Source organism: Orbicella franksi, unplaced genomic scaffold, assembly GCF_964199315.1.
Source record: "Orbicella franksi unplaced genomic scaffold, jaOrbFran1.1 SCAFFOLD_229, whole genome shotgun sequence".
Taxonomy (NCBI): Eukaryota; Metazoa; Cnidaria; class Anthozoa; order Scleractinia; family Merulinidae; genus Orbicella; species Orbicella franksi.
Window position 1 is genome coordinate 1 of NW_027670777.1, and position 14,149 is coordinate 14,149.

The 14,149-nt window shown below is 44.7% G+C and overlaps 27 non-coding genes and 1 pseudogene across 27 annotated transcripts; all 28 read right to left on the reverse strand.

The window, feature by feature from the left end:
- Positions 1-199: 199 nt before the first annotated feature.
- LOC145474780 (5S ribosomal RNA) lies at positions 200-318 on the reverse strand. Its single transcript, XR_014045731.1, has one exon. It is a non-coding gene; the product is annotated as a 5S ribosomal RNA (ribosomal RNA).
- A 385-nt stretch (positions 319-703) lies between these two features.
- Positions 704-822, reverse strand: LOC145474816 (5S ribosomal RNA). Its single transcript, XR_014045763.1, has one exon. It is a non-coding gene; the product is annotated as a 5S ribosomal RNA (ribosomal RNA).
- A 385-nt stretch (positions 823-1,207) lies between these two features.
- Positions 1,208-1,326, reverse strand: LOC145474827 (5S ribosomal RNA). The gene has a single exon (XR_014045774.1). It is a non-coding gene; the product is annotated as a 5S ribosomal RNA (ribosomal RNA).
- Positions 1,327-1,711: 385 nt separating this feature from the next.
- On the reverse strand, positions 1,712-1,830 carry LOC145474839 (5S ribosomal RNA). The gene has a single exon (XR_014045785.1). It is a non-coding gene; the product is annotated as a 5S ribosomal RNA (ribosomal RNA).
- Positions 1,831-2,215: 385 nt separating this feature from the next.
- On the reverse strand, positions 2,216-2,334 carry LOC145474850 (5S ribosomal RNA). Its single transcript, XR_014045796.1, has one exon. It is a non-coding gene; the product is annotated as a 5S ribosomal RNA (ribosomal RNA).
- Positions 2,335-2,719: 385 nt separating this feature from the next.
- Positions 2,720-2,838, reverse strand: LOC145474787 (5S ribosomal RNA). Its single transcript, XR_014045737.1, has one exon. It is a non-coding gene; the product is annotated as a 5S ribosomal RNA (ribosomal RNA).
- A 385-nt stretch (positions 2,839-3,223) lies between these two features.
- On the reverse strand, positions 3,224-3,342 carry LOC145474798 (5S ribosomal RNA). Its single transcript, XR_014045748.1, has one exon. It is a non-coding gene; the product is annotated as a 5S ribosomal RNA (ribosomal RNA).
- A 385-nt stretch (positions 3,343-3,727) lies between these two features.
- Positions 3,728-3,846, reverse strand: LOC145474807 (5S ribosomal RNA). Its single transcript, XR_014045755.1, has one exon. It is a non-coding gene; the product is annotated as a 5S ribosomal RNA (ribosomal RNA).
- A 384-nt stretch (positions 3,847-4,230) lies between these two features.
- Positions 4,231-4,349, reverse strand: LOC145474808 (5S ribosomal RNA). Its single transcript, XR_014045756.1, has one exon. It is a non-coding gene; the product is annotated as a 5S ribosomal RNA (ribosomal RNA).
- A 385-nt stretch (positions 4,350-4,734) lies between these two features.
- Positions 4,735-4,853, reverse strand: LOC145474809 (5S ribosomal RNA). Its single transcript, XR_014045757.1, has one exon. It is a non-coding gene; the product is annotated as a 5S ribosomal RNA (ribosomal RNA).
- A 385-nt stretch (positions 4,854-5,238) lies between these two features.
- Positions 5,239-5,357, reverse strand: LOC145474810 (5S ribosomal RNA). Its single transcript, XR_014045758.1, has one exon. It is a non-coding gene; the product is annotated as a 5S ribosomal RNA (ribosomal RNA).
- A 385-nt stretch (positions 5,358-5,742) lies between these two features.
- On the reverse strand, positions 5,743-5,861 carry LOC145474811 (5S ribosomal RNA). The gene has a single exon (XR_014045759.1). It is a non-coding gene; the product is annotated as a 5S ribosomal RNA (ribosomal RNA).
- A 385-nt stretch (positions 5,862-6,246) lies between these two features.
- LOC145474812 (5S ribosomal RNA) lies at positions 6,247-6,365 on the reverse strand. The gene has a single exon (XR_014045760.1). It is a non-coding gene; the product is annotated as a 5S ribosomal RNA (ribosomal RNA).
- A 385-nt stretch (positions 6,366-6,750) lies between these two features.
- LOC145474813 (5S ribosomal RNA) lies at positions 6,751-6,869 on the reverse strand. The gene has a single exon (XR_014045761.1). It is a non-coding gene; the product is annotated as a 5S ribosomal RNA (ribosomal RNA).
- A 385-nt stretch (positions 6,870-7,254) lies between these two features.
- On the reverse strand, positions 7,255-7,373 carry LOC145474814 (5S ribosomal RNA). The gene has a single exon (XR_014045762.1). It is a non-coding gene; the product is annotated as a 5S ribosomal RNA (ribosomal RNA).
- A 385-nt stretch (positions 7,374-7,758) lies between these two features.
- On the reverse strand, positions 7,759-7,877 carry LOC145474817 (5S ribosomal RNA). The gene has a single exon (XR_014045764.1). It is a non-coding gene; the product is annotated as a 5S ribosomal RNA (ribosomal RNA).
- Positions 7,878-8,262: 385 nt separating this feature from the next.
- LOC145474818 (5S ribosomal RNA) lies at positions 8,263-8,381 on the reverse strand. The gene has a single exon (XR_014045765.1). It is a non-coding gene; the product is annotated as a 5S ribosomal RNA (ribosomal RNA).
- Positions 8,382-8,766: 385 nt separating this feature from the next.
- LOC145474819 (5S ribosomal RNA) lies at positions 8,767-8,885 on the reverse strand. The gene has a single exon (XR_014045766.1). It is a non-coding gene; the product is annotated as a 5S ribosomal RNA (ribosomal RNA).
- Positions 8,886-9,268: 383 nt separating this feature from the next.
- LOC145474820 (5S ribosomal RNA) lies at positions 9,269-9,387 on the reverse strand. The gene has a single exon (XR_014045767.1). It is a non-coding gene; the product is annotated as a 5S ribosomal RNA (ribosomal RNA).
- Positions 9,388-9,772: 385 nt separating this feature from the next.
- LOC145474821 (5S ribosomal RNA) lies at positions 9,773-9,891 on the reverse strand. The gene has a single exon (XR_014045768.1). It is a non-coding gene; the product is annotated as a 5S ribosomal RNA (ribosomal RNA).
- A 385-nt stretch (positions 9,892-10,276) lies between these two features.
- Positions 10,277-10,394, reverse strand: LOC145474806 (5S ribosomal RNA; annotated as a pseudogene).
- Positions 10,395-10,779: 385 nt separating this feature from the next.
- LOC145474805 (5S ribosomal RNA) lies at positions 10,780-10,901 on the reverse strand. Its single transcript, XR_014045754.1, has one exon. It is a non-coding gene; the product is annotated as a 5S ribosomal RNA (ribosomal RNA).
- Positions 10,902-11,283: 382 nt separating this feature from the next.
- LOC145474822 (5S ribosomal RNA) lies at positions 11,284-11,402 on the reverse strand. The gene has a single exon (XR_014045769.1). It is a non-coding gene; the product is annotated as a 5S ribosomal RNA (ribosomal RNA).
- Positions 11,403-11,787: 385 nt separating this feature from the next.
- Positions 11,788-11,906, reverse strand: LOC145474823 (5S ribosomal RNA). The gene has a single exon (XR_014045770.1). It is a non-coding gene; the product is annotated as a 5S ribosomal RNA (ribosomal RNA).
- Positions 11,907-12,291: 385 nt separating this feature from the next.
- LOC145474824 (5S ribosomal RNA) lies at positions 12,292-12,410 on the reverse strand. Its single transcript, XR_014045771.1, has one exon. It is a non-coding gene; the product is annotated as a 5S ribosomal RNA (ribosomal RNA).
- A 385-nt stretch (positions 12,411-12,795) lies between these two features.
- LOC145474825 (5S ribosomal RNA) lies at positions 12,796-12,914 on the reverse strand. The gene has a single exon (XR_014045772.1). It is a non-coding gene; the product is annotated as a 5S ribosomal RNA (ribosomal RNA).
- A 385-nt stretch (positions 12,915-13,299) lies between these two features.
- LOC145474826 (5S ribosomal RNA) lies at positions 13,300-13,418 on the reverse strand. Its single transcript, XR_014045773.1, has one exon. It is a non-coding gene; the product is annotated as a 5S ribosomal RNA (ribosomal RNA).
- A 386-nt stretch (positions 13,419-13,804) lies between these two features.
- On the reverse strand, positions 13,805-13,924 carry LOC145474804 (5S ribosomal RNA). The gene has a single exon (XR_014045753.1). It is a non-coding gene; the product is annotated as a 5S ribosomal RNA (ribosomal RNA).
- Positions 13,925-14,149: the final 225 nt, after the last annotated feature.

Sequence of the window (14,149 nt, forward strand, 5' to 3'; positions counted from 1 at the left end):
ACATTCAAGAGATTGCCTCCAGTGTGCTGCTCAGTGTTGCAGTGCTGTAATCAAACAAGAAAATCTTCTAATATGCTGTCAACTTGCTGGAAAAATAATTCCAAAAAAAAAAAGACAACATTTTGAAAACAGAGGGATCAATGATGTGGAGGCGTATGGAAATCTTCTCTGAAGAGTCCAGTCCCAAAATGGGTCCAAAAGTCTACAACACGGCGTATTCCCAGGTGGTCACCCAGCCAGGTACTGACGCCGCCCAACAGGACTTGACTTCGGTGATCGGACGAGAACCGGTACGTTCCCTGTGGTGTGGTCGTAGACGAAAGAAACAACTCAAACCTTGCCCAATTGCTTGGACTCTCTTTTAAGTCTCTTAGAAGGAAGGCCTTTAATTGCTGTTGTGATGAATTTCCAATTACGTCTCGGCTACTTAACCCAGAGATTCCAAAGCCAGCTAAGACTTCAAATCACAAAAGGGCGATTCTCCAATGGTCAGTCATCAAAGCCACATTCAAGAGATTGCCTCCAGTGTGCTGCTCAGTGTTGCAGTGCTGTAATCAAACAAGAAAATCTTCTAATATGCTGTCAACTTGCTGGAAAAATAATTCCAAAAAAAAAAAGACAACATTTTGAAAACAGAGGGATCAATGATGTGGAGGCGTATGGAAATCTTCTCTGAAGAGTCCAGTCCCAAAATGGGTCCAAAAGTCTACAACACGGCGTATTCCCAGGTGGTCACCCAGCCAGGTACTGACGCCGCCCAACAGGACTTGACTTCGGTGATCGGACGAGAACCGGTACGTTCCCTGTGGTGTGGTCGTAGACGAAAGAAACAACTCAAACCTTGCCCAATTGCTTGGACTCTCTTTTAAGTCTCTTAGAAGGAAGGCCTTTAATTGCTGTTGTGATGAATTTCCAATTACGTCTCGGCTACTTAACCCAGAGATTCCAAAGCCAGCTAAGACTTCAAATCACAAAAGGGCGATTCTCCAATGGTCAGTCATCAAAGCCACATTCAAGAGATTGCCTCCAGTGTGCTGCTCAGTGTTGCAGTGCTGTAATCAAACAAGAAAATCTTCTAATATGCTGTCAACTTGCTGGAAAAATAATTCCAAAAAAAAAAAGACAACATTTTGAAAACAGAGGGATCAATGATGTGGAGGCGTATGGAAATCTTCTCTGAAGAGTCCAGTCCCAAAATGGGTCCAAAAGTCTACAACACGGCGTATTCCCAGGTGGTCACCCAGCCAGGTACTGACGCCGCCCAACAGGACTTGACTTCGGTGATCGGACGAGAACCGGTACGTTCCCTGTGGTGTGGTCGTAGACGAAAGAAACAACTCAAACCTTGCCCAATTGCTTGGACTCTCTTTTAAGTCTCTTAGAAGGAAGGCCTTTAATTGCTGTTGTGATGAATTTCCAATTACGTCTCGGCTACTTAACCCAGAGATTCCAAAGCCAGCTAAGACTTCAAATCACAAAAGGGCGATTCTCCAATGGTCAGTCATCAAAGCCACATTCAAGAGATTGCCTCCAGTGTGCTGCTCAGTGTTGCAGTGCTGTAATCAAACAAGAAAATCTTCTAATATGCTGTCAACTTGCTGGAAAAATAATTCCAAAAAAAAAAAGACAACATTTTGAAAACAGAGGGATCAATGATGTGGAGGCGTATGGAAATCTTCTCTGAAGAGTCCAGTCCCAAAATGGGTCCAAAAGTCTACAACACGGCGTATTCCCAGGTGGTCACCCAGCCAGGTACTGACGCCGCCCAACAGGACTTGACTTCGGTGATCGGACGAGAACCGGTACGTTCCCTGTGGTGTGGTCGTAGACGAAAGAAACAACTCAAACCTTGCCCAATTGCTTGGACTCTCTTTTAAGTCTCTTAGAAGGAAGGCCTTTAATTGCTGTTGTGATGAATTTCCAATTACGTCTCGGCTACTTAACCCAGAGATTCCAAAGCCAGCTAAGACTTCAAATCACAAAAGGGCGATTCTCCAATGGTCAGTCATCAAAGCCACATTCAAGAGATTGCCTCCAGTGTGCTGCTCAGTGTTGCAGTGCTGTAATCAAACAAGAAAATCTTCTAATATGCTGTCAACTTGCTGGAAAAATAATTCCAAAAAAAAAAAGACAACATTTTGAAAACAGAGGGATCAATGATGTGGAGGCGTATGGAAATCTTCTCTGAAGAGTCCAGTCCCAAAATGGGTCCAAAAGTCTACAACACGGCGTATTCCCAGGTGGTCACCCAGCCAGGTACTGACGCCGCCCAACAGGACTTGACTTCGGTGATCGGACGAGAACCGGTACGTTCCCTGTGGTGTGGTCGTAGACGAAAGAAACAACTCAAACCTTGCCCAATTGCTTGGACTCTCTTTTAAGTCTCTTAGAAGGAAGGCCTTTAATTGCTGTTGTGATGAATTTCCAATTACGTCTCGGCTACTTAACCCAGAGATTCCAAAGCCAGCTAAGACTTCAAATCACAAAAGGGCGATTCTCCAATGGTCAGTCATCAAAGCCACATTCAAGAGATTGCCTCCAGTGTGCTGCTCAGTGTTGCAGTGCTGTAATCAAACAAGAAAAATCTTCTAATATGCTGTCAACTTGCTGGAAAAATAATTCCAAAAAAAAAAGACAACATTTTGAAAACAGAGGGATCAATGATGTGGAGGCGTATGGAAATCTTCTCTGAAGAGTCCAGTCCCAAAATGGGTCCAAAAGTCTACAACACGGCGTATTCCCAGGTGGTCACCCAGCCAGGTACTGACGCCGCCCAACAGGACTTGACTTCGGTGATCGGACGAGAACCGGTACGTTCCCTGTGGTGTGGTCGTAGACGAAAGAAACAACTCAAACCTTGCCCAATTGCTTGGACTCTCTTTTAAGTCTCTTAGAAGGAAGGCCTTTAATTGCTGTTGTGATGAATTTCCAATTACGTCTCGGCTACTTAACCCAGAGATTCCAAAGCCAGCTAAGACTTCAAATCACAAAAGGGCGATTCTCCAATGGTCAGTCATCAAAGCCACATTCAAGAGATTGCCTCCAGTGTGCTGCTCAGTGTTGCAGTGCTGTAATCAAACAAGAAAATCTTCTAATATGCTGTCAACTTGCTGGAAAAATAATTCCAAAAAAAAAAAGACAACATTTTGAAAACAGAGGGATCAATGATGTGGAGGCGTATGGAAATCTTCTCTGAAGAGTCCAGTCCCAAAATGGGTCCAAAAGTCTACAACACGGCGTATTCCCAGGTGGTCACCCAGCCAGGTACTGACGCCGCCCAACAGGACTTGACTTCGGTGATCGGACGAGAACCGGTACGTTCCCTGTGGTGTGGTCGTAGACGAAAGAAACAACTCAAACCTTGCCCAATTGCTTGGACTCTCTTTTAAGTCTCTTAGAAGGAAGGCCTTTAATTGCTGTTGTGATGAATTTCCAATTACGTCTCGGCTACTTAACCCAGAGATTCCAAAGCCAGCTAAGACTTCAAATCACAAAAGGGCGATTCTCCAATGGTCAGTCATCAAAGCCACATTCAAGAGATTGCCTCCAGTGTGCTGCTCAGTGTTGCAGTGCTGTAATCAAACAAGAAAATCTTCTAATATGCTGTCAACTTGCTGGAAAAATAATTCCAAAAAAAAAAAGACAACATTTTGAAAACAGAGGGATCAATGATGTGGAGGCGTATGGAAATCTTCTCTGAAGAGTCCAGTCCCAAAATGGGTCCAAAAGTCTACAACACGGCGTATTCCCAGGTGGTCACCCAGCCAGGTACTGACGCCGCCCAACAGGACTTGACTTCGGTGATCGGACGAGAACCGGTACGTTCCCTGTGGTGTGGTCGTAGACGAAAGAAACAACTCAAACCTTGCCCAATTGCTTGGACTCTCTTTTAAGTCTCTTAGAAGGAAGGCCTTTAATTGCTGTTGTGATGAATTTCCAATTACGTCTCGGCTACTTAACCCAGAGATTCCAAAGCCAGCTAAGACTTCAAATCACAAAAGGGCGATTCTCCAATGGTCAGTCATCAAAGCCACATTCAAGAGATTGCCTCCAGTGTGCTGCTCAGTGTTGCAGTGCTGTAATCAAACAAGAAAATCTTCTAATATGCTGTCAACTTGCTGGAAAAATAATTCCAAAAAAAAAAGACAACATTTTGAAAACAGAGGGATCAATGATGTGGAGGCGTATGGAAATCTTCTCTGAAGAGTCCAGTCCCAAAATGGGTCCAAAAGTCTACAACACGGCGTATTCCCAGGTGGTCACCCAGCCAGGTACTGACGCCGCCCAACAGGACTTGACTTCGGTGATCGGACGAGAACCGGTACGTTCCCTGTGGTGTGGTCGTAGACGAAAGAAACAACTCAAACCTTGCCCAATTGCTTGGACTCTCTTTTAAGTCTCTTAGAAGGAAGGCCTTTAATTGCTGTTGTGATGAATTTCCAATTACGTCTCGGCTACTTAACCCAGAGATTCCAAAGCCAGCTAAGACTTCAAATCACAAAAGGGCGATTCTCCAATGGTCAGTCATCAAAGCCACATTCAAGAGATTGCCTCCAGTGTGCTGCTCAGTGTTGCAGTGCTGTAATCAAACAAGAAAATCTTCTAATATGCTGTCAACTTGCTGGAAAAATAATTCCAAAAAAAAAAAGACAACATTTTGAAAACAGAGGGATCAATGATGTGGAGGCGTATGGAAATCTTCTCTGAAGAGTCCAGTCCCAAAATGGGTCCAAAAGTCTACAACACGGCGTATTCCCAGGTGGTCACCCAGCCAGGTACTGACGCCGCCCAACAGGACTTGACTTCGGTGATCGGACGAGAACCGGTACGTTCCCTGTGGTGTGGTCGTAGACGAAAGAAACAACTCAAACCTTGCCCAATTGCTTGGACTCTCTTTTAAGTCTCTTAGAAGGAAGGCCTTTAATTGCTGTTGTGATGAATTTCCAATTACGTCTCGGCTACTTAACCCAGAGATTCCAAAGCCAGCTAAGACTTCAAATCACAAAAGGGCGATTCTCCAATGGTCAGTCATCAAAGCCACATTCAAGAGATTGCCTCCAGTGTGCTGCTCAGTGTTGCAGTGCTGTAATCAAACAAGAAAATCTTCTAATATGCTGTCAACTTGCTGGAAAAATAATTCCAAAAAAAAAAAGACAACATTTTGAAAACAGAGGGATCAATGATGTGGAGGCGTATGGAAATCTTCTCTGAAGAGTCCAGTCCCAAAATGGGTCCAAAAGTCTACAACACGGCGTATTCCCAGGTGGTCACCCAGCCAGGTACTGACGCCGCCCAACAGGACTTGACTTCGGTGATCGGACGAGAACCGGTACGTTCCCTGTGGTGTGGTCGTAGACGAAAGAAACAACTCAAACCTTGCCCAATTGCTTGGACTCTCTTTTAAGTCTCTTAGAAGGAAGGCCTTTAATTGCTGTTGTGATGAATTTCCAATTACGTCTCGGCTACTTAACCCAGAGATTCCAAAGCCAGCTAAGACTTCAAATCACAAAAGGGCGATTCTCCAATGGTCAGTCATCAAAGCCACATTCAAGAGATTGCCTCCAGTGTGCTGCTCAGTGTTGCAGTGCTGTAATCAAACAAGAAAATCTTCTAATATGCTGTCAACTTGCTGGAAAAATAATTCCAAAAAAAAAAAGACAACATTTTGAAAACAGAGGGATCAATGATGTGGAGGCGTATGGAAATCTTCTCTGAAGAGTCCAGTCCCAAAATGGGTCCAAAAGTCTACAACACGGCGTATTCCCAGGTGGTCACCCAGCCAGGTACTGACGCCGCCCAACAGGACTTGACTTCGGTGATCGGACGAGAACCGGTACGTTCCCTGTGGTGTGGTCGTAGACGAAAGAAACAACTCAAACCTTGCCCAATTGCTTGGACTCTCTTTTAAGTCTCTTAGAAGGAAGGCCTTTAATTGCTGTTGTGATGAATTTCCAATTACGTCTCGGCTACTTAACCCAGAGATTCCAAAGCCAGCTAAGACTTCAAATCACAAAAGGGCGATTCTCCAATGGTCAGTCATCAAAGCCACATTCAAGAGATTGCCTCCAGTGTGCTGCTCAGTGTTGCAGTGCTGTAATCAAACAAGAAAATCTTCTAATATGCTGTCAACTTGCTGGAAAAATAATTCCAAAAAAAAAAAGACAACATTTTGAAAACAGAGGGATCAATGATGTGGAGGCGTATGGAAATCTTCTCTGAAGAGTCCAGTCCCAAAATGGGTCCAAAAGTCTACAACACGGCGTATTCCCAGGTGGTCACCCAGCCAGGTACTGACGCCGCCCAACAGGACTTGACTTCGGTGATCGGACGAGAACCGGTACGTTCCCTGTGGTGTGGTCGTAGACGAAAGAAACAACTCAAACCTTGCCCAATTGCTTGGACTCTCTTTTAAGTCTCTTAGAAGGAAGGCCTTTAATTGCTGTTGTGATGAATTTCCAATTACGTCTCGGCTACTTAACCCAGAGATTCCAAAGCCAGCTAAGACTTCAAATCACAAAAGGGCGATTCTCCAATGGTCAGTCATCAAAGCCACATTCAAGAGATTGCCTCCAGTGTGCTGCTCAGTGTTGCAGTGCTGTAATCAAACAAGAAAATCTTCTAATATGCTGTCAACTTGCTGGAAAAATAATTCCAAAAAAAAAAAGACAACATTTTGAAAACAGAGGGATCAATGATGTGGAGGCGTATGGAAATCTTCTCTGAAGAGTCCAGTCCCAAAATGGGTCCAAAAGTCTACAACACGGCGTATTCCCAGGTGGTCACCCAGCCAGGTACTGACGCCGCCCAACAGGACTTGACTTCGGTGATCGGACGAGAACCGGTACGTTCCCTGTGGTGTGGTCGTAGACGAAAGAAACAACTCAAACCTTGCCCAATTGCTTGGACTCTCTTTTAAGTCTCTTAGAAGGAAGGCCTTTAATTGCTGTTGTGATGAATTTCCAATTACGTCTCGGCTACTTAACCCAGAGATTCCAAAGCCAGCTAAGACTTCAAATCACAAAAGGGCGATTCTCCAATGGTCAGTCATCAAAGCCACATTCAAGAGATTGCCTCCAGTGTGCTGCTCAGTGTTGCAGTGCTGTAATCAAACAAGAAAATCTTCTAATATGCTGTCAACTTGCTGGAAAAATAATTCCAAAAAAAAAAAGACAACATTTTGAAAACAGAGGGATCAATGATGTGGAGGCGTATGGAAATCTTCTCTGAAGAGTCCAGTCCCAAAATGGGTCCAAAAGTCTACAACACGGCGTATTCCCAGGTGGTCACCCAGCCAGGTACTGACGCCGCCCAACAGGACTTGACTTCGGTGATCGGACGAGAACCGGTACGTTCCCTGTGGTGTGGTCGTAGACGAAAGAAACAACTCAAACCTTGCCCAATTGCTTGGACTCTCTTTTAAGTCTCTTAGAAGGAAGGCCTTTAATTGCTGTTGTGATGAATTTCCAATTACGTCTCGGCTACTTAACCCAGAGATTCCAAAGCCAGCTAAGACTTCAAATCACAAAAGGGCGATTCTCCAATGGTCAGTCATCAAAGCCACATTCAAGAGATTGCCTCCAGTGTGCTGCTCAGTGTTGCAGTGCTGTAATCAAACAAGAAAATCTTCTAATATGCTGTCAACTTGCTGGAAAAATAATTCCAAAAAAAAAAAGACAACATTTTGAAAACAGAGGGATCAATGATGTGGAGGCGTATGGAAATCTTCTCTGAAGAGTCCAGTCCCAAAATGGGTCCAAAAGTCTACAACACGGCGTATTCCCAGGTGGTCACCCAGCCAGGTACTGACGCCGCCCAACAGGACTTGACTTCGGTGATCGGACGAGAACCGGTACGTTCCCTGTGGTGTGGTCGTAGACGAAAGAAACAACTCAAACCTTGCCCAATTGCTTGGACTCTCTTTTAAGTCTCTTAGAAGGAAGGCCTTTAATTGCTGTTGTGATGAATTTCCAATTACGTCTCGGCTACTTAACCCAGAGATTCCAAAGCCAGCTAAGACTTCAAATCACAAAAGGGCGATTCTCCAATGGTCAGTCATCAAAGCCACATTCAAGAGATTGCCTCCAGTGTGCTGCTCAGTGTTGCAGTGCTGTAATCAAACAAGAAAATCTTCTAATATGCTGTCAACTTGCTGGAAAAATAATTCCAAAAAAAAAAAGACAACATTTTGAAAACAGAGGGATCAATGATGTGGAGGCGTATGGAAATCTTCTCTGAAGAGTCCAGTCCCAAAATGGGTCCAAAAGTCTACAACACGGCGTATTCCCAGGTGGTCACCCAGCCAGGTACTGACGCCGCCCAACAGGACTTGACTTCGGTGATCGGACGAGAACCGGTACGTTCCCTGTGGTGTGGTCGTAGACGAAAGAAACAACTCAAACCTTGCCCAATTGCTTGGACTCTCTTTTAAGTCTCTTAGAAGGAAGGCCTTTAATTGCTGTTGTGATGAATTTCCAATTACGTCTCGGCTACTTAACCCAGAGATTCCAAAGCCAGCTAAGACTTCAAATCACAAAAGGGCGATTCTCCAATGGTCAGTCATCAAAGCCACATTCAAGAGATTGCCTCCAGTGTGCTGCTCAGTGTTGCAGTGCTGTAATCAAACAAGAAAATCTTCTAATATGCTGTCAACTTGCTGGAAAAATAATTCCAAAAAAAAAAAGACAACATTTTGAAAACAGAGGGATCAATGATGTGGAGGCGTATGGAAATCTTCTCTGAAGAGTCCAGTCCCAAAATGGGTCCAAAAGTCTACAACACGGCGTATTCCCAGGTGGTCACCCAGCCAGGTACTGACGCCGCCCAACAGGACTTGACTTCGGTGATCGGACGAGAACCGGTACGTTCCCTGTGGTGTGGTCGTAGACGAAAGAAACAACTCAAACCTTGCCCAATTGCTTGGACTCTCTTTTAAGTCTCTTAGAAGGAAGGCCTTTAATTGCTGTTGTGATGAATTTCCAATTACGTCTCGGCTACTTAACCCAGAGATTCCAAAGCCAGCTAAGACTTCAAATCACAAAAGGGCGATTCTCCAATGGTCAGTCATCAAAGCCACATTCAAGAGATTGCCTCCAGTGTGCCTCAGTGTTGCAGTGCTGTAATCAAACAAGAAAATCTTCTAATATGCTGTCAACTTGCTGGAAAAATAATTCCAAAAAAAAAAAGACAACATTTTGAAAACAGAGGGATCAATGATGTGGAGGCGTATGGAAATCTTCTCTGAAGAGTCCAGTCCCAAAATGGGTCCAAAAGTCTACAACACGGCGTATTCCCAGGTGGTCACCCAGCCAGGTACTGACGCCGCCCAACAGGACTTGACTTCGGTGATCGGACGAGAACCGGTACGTTCCCTGTGGTGTGGTCGTAGACGAAAGAAACAACTCAAACCTTGCCCAATTGCTTGGACTCTCTTTTAAGTCTCTTAGAAGGAAGGCCTTTAATTGCTGTTGTGATGAATTTCCAATTACGTCTCGGCTACTTAACCCAGAGATTCCAAAGCCAGCTAAGACTTCAAATCACAAAAGGGCGATTCTCCAATGGTCAGTCATCAAAGCCACATTCAAGAGATTGCCTCCAGTGTGCTGCTCAGTGTTGCAGTGCTGTAATCAAACAAGAAAATCTTCTAATATGCTGTCAACTTGCTGGAAAAATAATTCCAAAAAAAAAAAGACAACATTTTGAAAACAGAGGGATCAATGATGTGGAGGCGTATGGAAATCTTCTCTGAAGAGTCCAGTCCCAAAATGGGTCCAAAAGTCTACAACACGGCGTATTCCCAGGTGGTCACCCAGCCAGGTACTGACGCCGCCCAACAGGACTTGACTTCGGTGATCGGACGAGAACCGGTACGTTCCCTGTGGTGTGGTCGTAGACGAAAGAAACAACTCAAACCTTGCCCAATTGCTTGGACTCTCTTTTAAGTCTCTTAGAAGGAAGGCCTTTAATTGCTGTTGTGATGAATTTCCAATTACGTCTCGGCTACTTAACCCAGAGATTCCAAAGCCAGCTAAGACTTCAAATCACAAAAGGGCGATTCTCCAATGGTCAGTCATCAAAGCCACATTCAAGAGATTGCCTCCAGTGTGCTGCTCAGTGTTGCAGTGCTGTAATCAAACAAGAAAATCTTCTAATATGCTGTCAACTTGCTGGAAAAATAATTCCAAAAAAAAAAAGACAACATTTTGAAAACAGAGGGATCAATGATGTGGAGGCGTATGGAAATCTTCTCTGAAGAGTCCAGTCCCAAAATGGGTCCAAAAGTCTACAACACGGCGTATTCCCAGGTGGTCACCCAGCCAGGTACTGACGCCGCCCAACAGACTTGACTTCGGTGATCGGACGAGAACCGGTACGTTCCCTGTGGTGTGGTCGTAGACGAAAGAAACAACTCAAACCTTGCCCAATTGCTTGGACTCTCTTTTAAGTCTCTTAGAAGGAAGGCCTTTAATTGCTGTTGTGATGAATTTCCAATTACGTCTCGGCTACTTAACCCAGAGATTCCAAAGCCAGCTAAGACTTCAAATCACAAAAGGGCGATTCTCCAATGGTCAGTCATCAAAGCCACATTCAAGAGATTGCCTCCAGTGTGCTGCTCAGTGTTGCAGTGCTGTAATCAAACAAGAAAATCTTCTAATATGCTGTCAACTTGCTGGAAAAATAATTCCAAAAAAAAAAAGACAACATTTTGAAAACAGAGGGATCAATGATGTGGAGGCGTATGGAAATCTTCTCTGAAGAGTCCAGTCCCAAAATGGGTCCAAAAGTCTACAACACGGCGTATTCCCAGGTGGTCACCCAGCCAGGTACTGACGCCGCCCAACAGGACTTGACTTCGGTGATCGGACGACGAGAACCGGTACGTTCCCTGTGGTGTGGTCGTAGACGAAAGAAACAACTCAAACCTTGCCCAATTGCTTGGACTCTCTTTTAAGTCTCTTAGAAGGAAGGCCTTTAATTGCTGTTGTGATGAATTTCCAATTACGTCTCGGCTACTTAACCCAGAGATTCCAAAGCCAGCTAAGACTTCAAATCACAAAAGGGCGATTCTCCAATGGTCAGTCATCAAAGCCACATTCAAGAGATTGCCTCCAGTGTGCTGCTCAGTGTTGCAGTGCTGTAATCAAACAAGAAAATCTTCTAATATGCTGTCAACTTGCTGGAAAAATAATTCCAAAAAAAAAAAGACAACATTTTGACAGAGGGATCAATGATGTGGAGGCGTATGGAAATCTTCTCTGAAGAGTCCAGTCCCAAAATGGGTCCAAAAGTCTACAACACGGCGTATTCCCAGGTGGTCACCCAGCCAGGTACTGACGCCGCCCAACAGGACTTGACTTCGGTGATCGGACGAGAACCGGTACGTTCCCTGTGGTGTGGTCGTAGACGAAAGAAACAACTCAAACCTTGCCCAATTGCTTGGACTCTCTTTTAAGTCTCTTAGAAGGAAGGCCTTTAATTGCTGTTGTGATGAATTTCCAATTACGTCTCGGCTACTTAACCCAGAGATTCCAAAGCCAGCTAAGACTTCAAATCACAAAAGGGCGATTCTCCAATGGTCAGTCATCAAAGCCACATTCAAGAGATTGCCTCCAGTGTGCTGCTCAGTGTTGCAGTGCTGTAATCAAACAAGAAAATCTTCTAATATGCTGTCAACTTGCTGGAAAAATAATTCCAAAAAAAAAAAGACAACATTTTGAAAACAGAGGGATCAATGATGTGGAGGCGTATGGAAATCTTCTCTGAAGAGTCCAGTCCCAAAATGGGTCCAAAAGTCTACAACACGGCGTATTCCCAGGTGGTCACCCAGCCAGGTACTGACGCCGCCCAACAGGACTTGACTTCGGTGATCGGACGAGAACCGGTACGTTCCCTGTGGTGTGGTCGTAGACGAAAGAAACAACTCAAACCTTGCCCAATTGCTTGGACTCTCTTTTAAGTCTCTTAGAAGGAAGGCCTTTAATTGCTGTTGTGATGAATTTCCAATTACGTCTCGGCTACTTAACCCAGAGATTCCAAAGCCAGCTAAGACTTCAAATCACAAAAGGGCGATTCTCCAATGGTCAGTCATCAAAGCCACATTCAAGAGATTGCCTCCAGTGTGCTGCTCAGTGTTGCAGTGCTGTAATCAAACAAGAAAATCTTCTAATATGCTGTCAACTTGCTGGAAAAATAATTCCAAAAAAAAAAAGACAACATTTTGAAAACAGAGGGATCAATGATGTGGAGGCGTATGGAAATCTTCTCTGAAGAGTCCAGTCCCAAAATGGGTCCAAAAGTCTACAACACGGCGTATTCCCAGGTGGTCACCCAGCCAGGTACTGACGCCGCCCAACAGGACTTGACTTCGGTGATCGGACGAGAACCGGTACGTTCCCTGTGGTGTGGTCGTAGACGAAAGAAACAACTCAAACCTTGCCCAATTGCTTGGACTCTCTTTTAAGTCTCTTAGAAGGAAGGCCTTTAATTGCTGTTGTGATGAATTTCCAATTACGTCTCGGCTACTTAACCCAGAGATTCCAAAGCCAGCTAAGACTTCAAATCACAAAAGGGCGATTCTCCAATGGTCAGTCATCAAAGCCACATTCAAGAGATTGCCTCCAGTGTGCTGCTCAGTGTTGCAGTGCTGTAATCAAACAAGAAAATCTTCTAATATGCTGTCAACTTGCTGGAAAAATAATTCCAAAAAAAAAAAGACAACATTTTGAAAACAGAGGGATCAATGATGTGGAGGCGTATGGAAATCTTCTCTGAAGAGTCCAGTCCCAAAATGGGTCCAAAAGTCTACAACACGGCGTATTCCCAGGTGGTCACCCAGCCAGGTACTGACGCCGCCCAACAGGACTTGACTTCGGTGATCGGACGAGAACCGGTACGTTCCCTGTGGTGTGGTCGTAGACGAAAGAAACAACTCAAACCTTGCCCAATTGCTTGGACTCTCTTTTAAGTCTCTTAGAAGGAAGGCCTTTAATTGCTGTTGTGATGAATTTCCAATTACGTCTCGGCTACTTAACCCAGAGATTCCAAAGCCAGCTAAGACTTCAAATCACAAAAGGGCGATTCTCCAATGGTCAGTCATCAAAGCCACATTCAAGAGATTGCCTCCAGTGTGCTGCTCAGTGTTGCAGTGCTGTAATCAAACAAGAAAATCTTCTAATATGCTGTCAACTTGCTGGAAAAATAATTCCAAAAAAAAAAAGACAACATTTTGAAAACAGAGGGATCAATGATGTGGAGGCGTATGGAAATCTTCTCTGAAGAGTCCAGTCCCAAAATGGGTCCAAAAGTCTACAACACGGCGTATTCCCAGGTGGTCACCCAGCCAGGTACTGACGCCGCCCAACAGGACTTGACTTCGGTGATCGGACGAGAACCGGTACGTTCCCTGTGGTGTGGTCGTAGACGAAAGAAACAACTCAAACCTTGCCCAATTGCTTGGACTCTCTTTTAAGTCTCTTAGAAGGAAGGCCTTTAATTGCTGTTGTGATGAATTTCCCAATTACGTCTCGGCTACTTAACCCAGAGATTCCAAAGCCAGCTAAGACTTCAAATCACAAAAGGGCGATTCTCCAATGGTCAGTCATCAAAGCCACATTCAAGAGATTGCCTCCAGTGTGCTGCTCAGTGTTGCAGTGCTGTAATCAAACAAGAAAATCTTCTAATATGCTGTCAACTTGCTGGAAAAATAATTCCAAAAAAAAAAAGACAACATTTTGAAAACAGAGGGATCAATGATGTGGAGGCGTATGGAAATCTTCTCTGAAGAGTCCAGTCCCAAAATGGGTCCAAAAGTCTACAACACGGCGTATTCCCAGGTGGTCACCCAGCCAGGTACTGACGCCGCCCAACAAGGACTTGACTTCGGTGATCGGACGAGAACCGGTACGTTCCCTGTGGTGTGGTCGTAGACGAAAGAAACAACTCAAACCTTGCCCAATTGCTTGGACTCTCTTTTAAGTCTCTTAGAAGGAAGGCCTTTAATTGCTGTTGTGATGAATTTCCAATTACGTCTCGGCTACTTAACCCAGAGATTCCAAAGCCAGCTAAGACTTCAAATCACAAAAGGGCGATTCTCCAATGGTCAGTCATCAAAGCCACATTCAAGAGATTGCCTCCAGTGTGCTGCTCAGTGTTG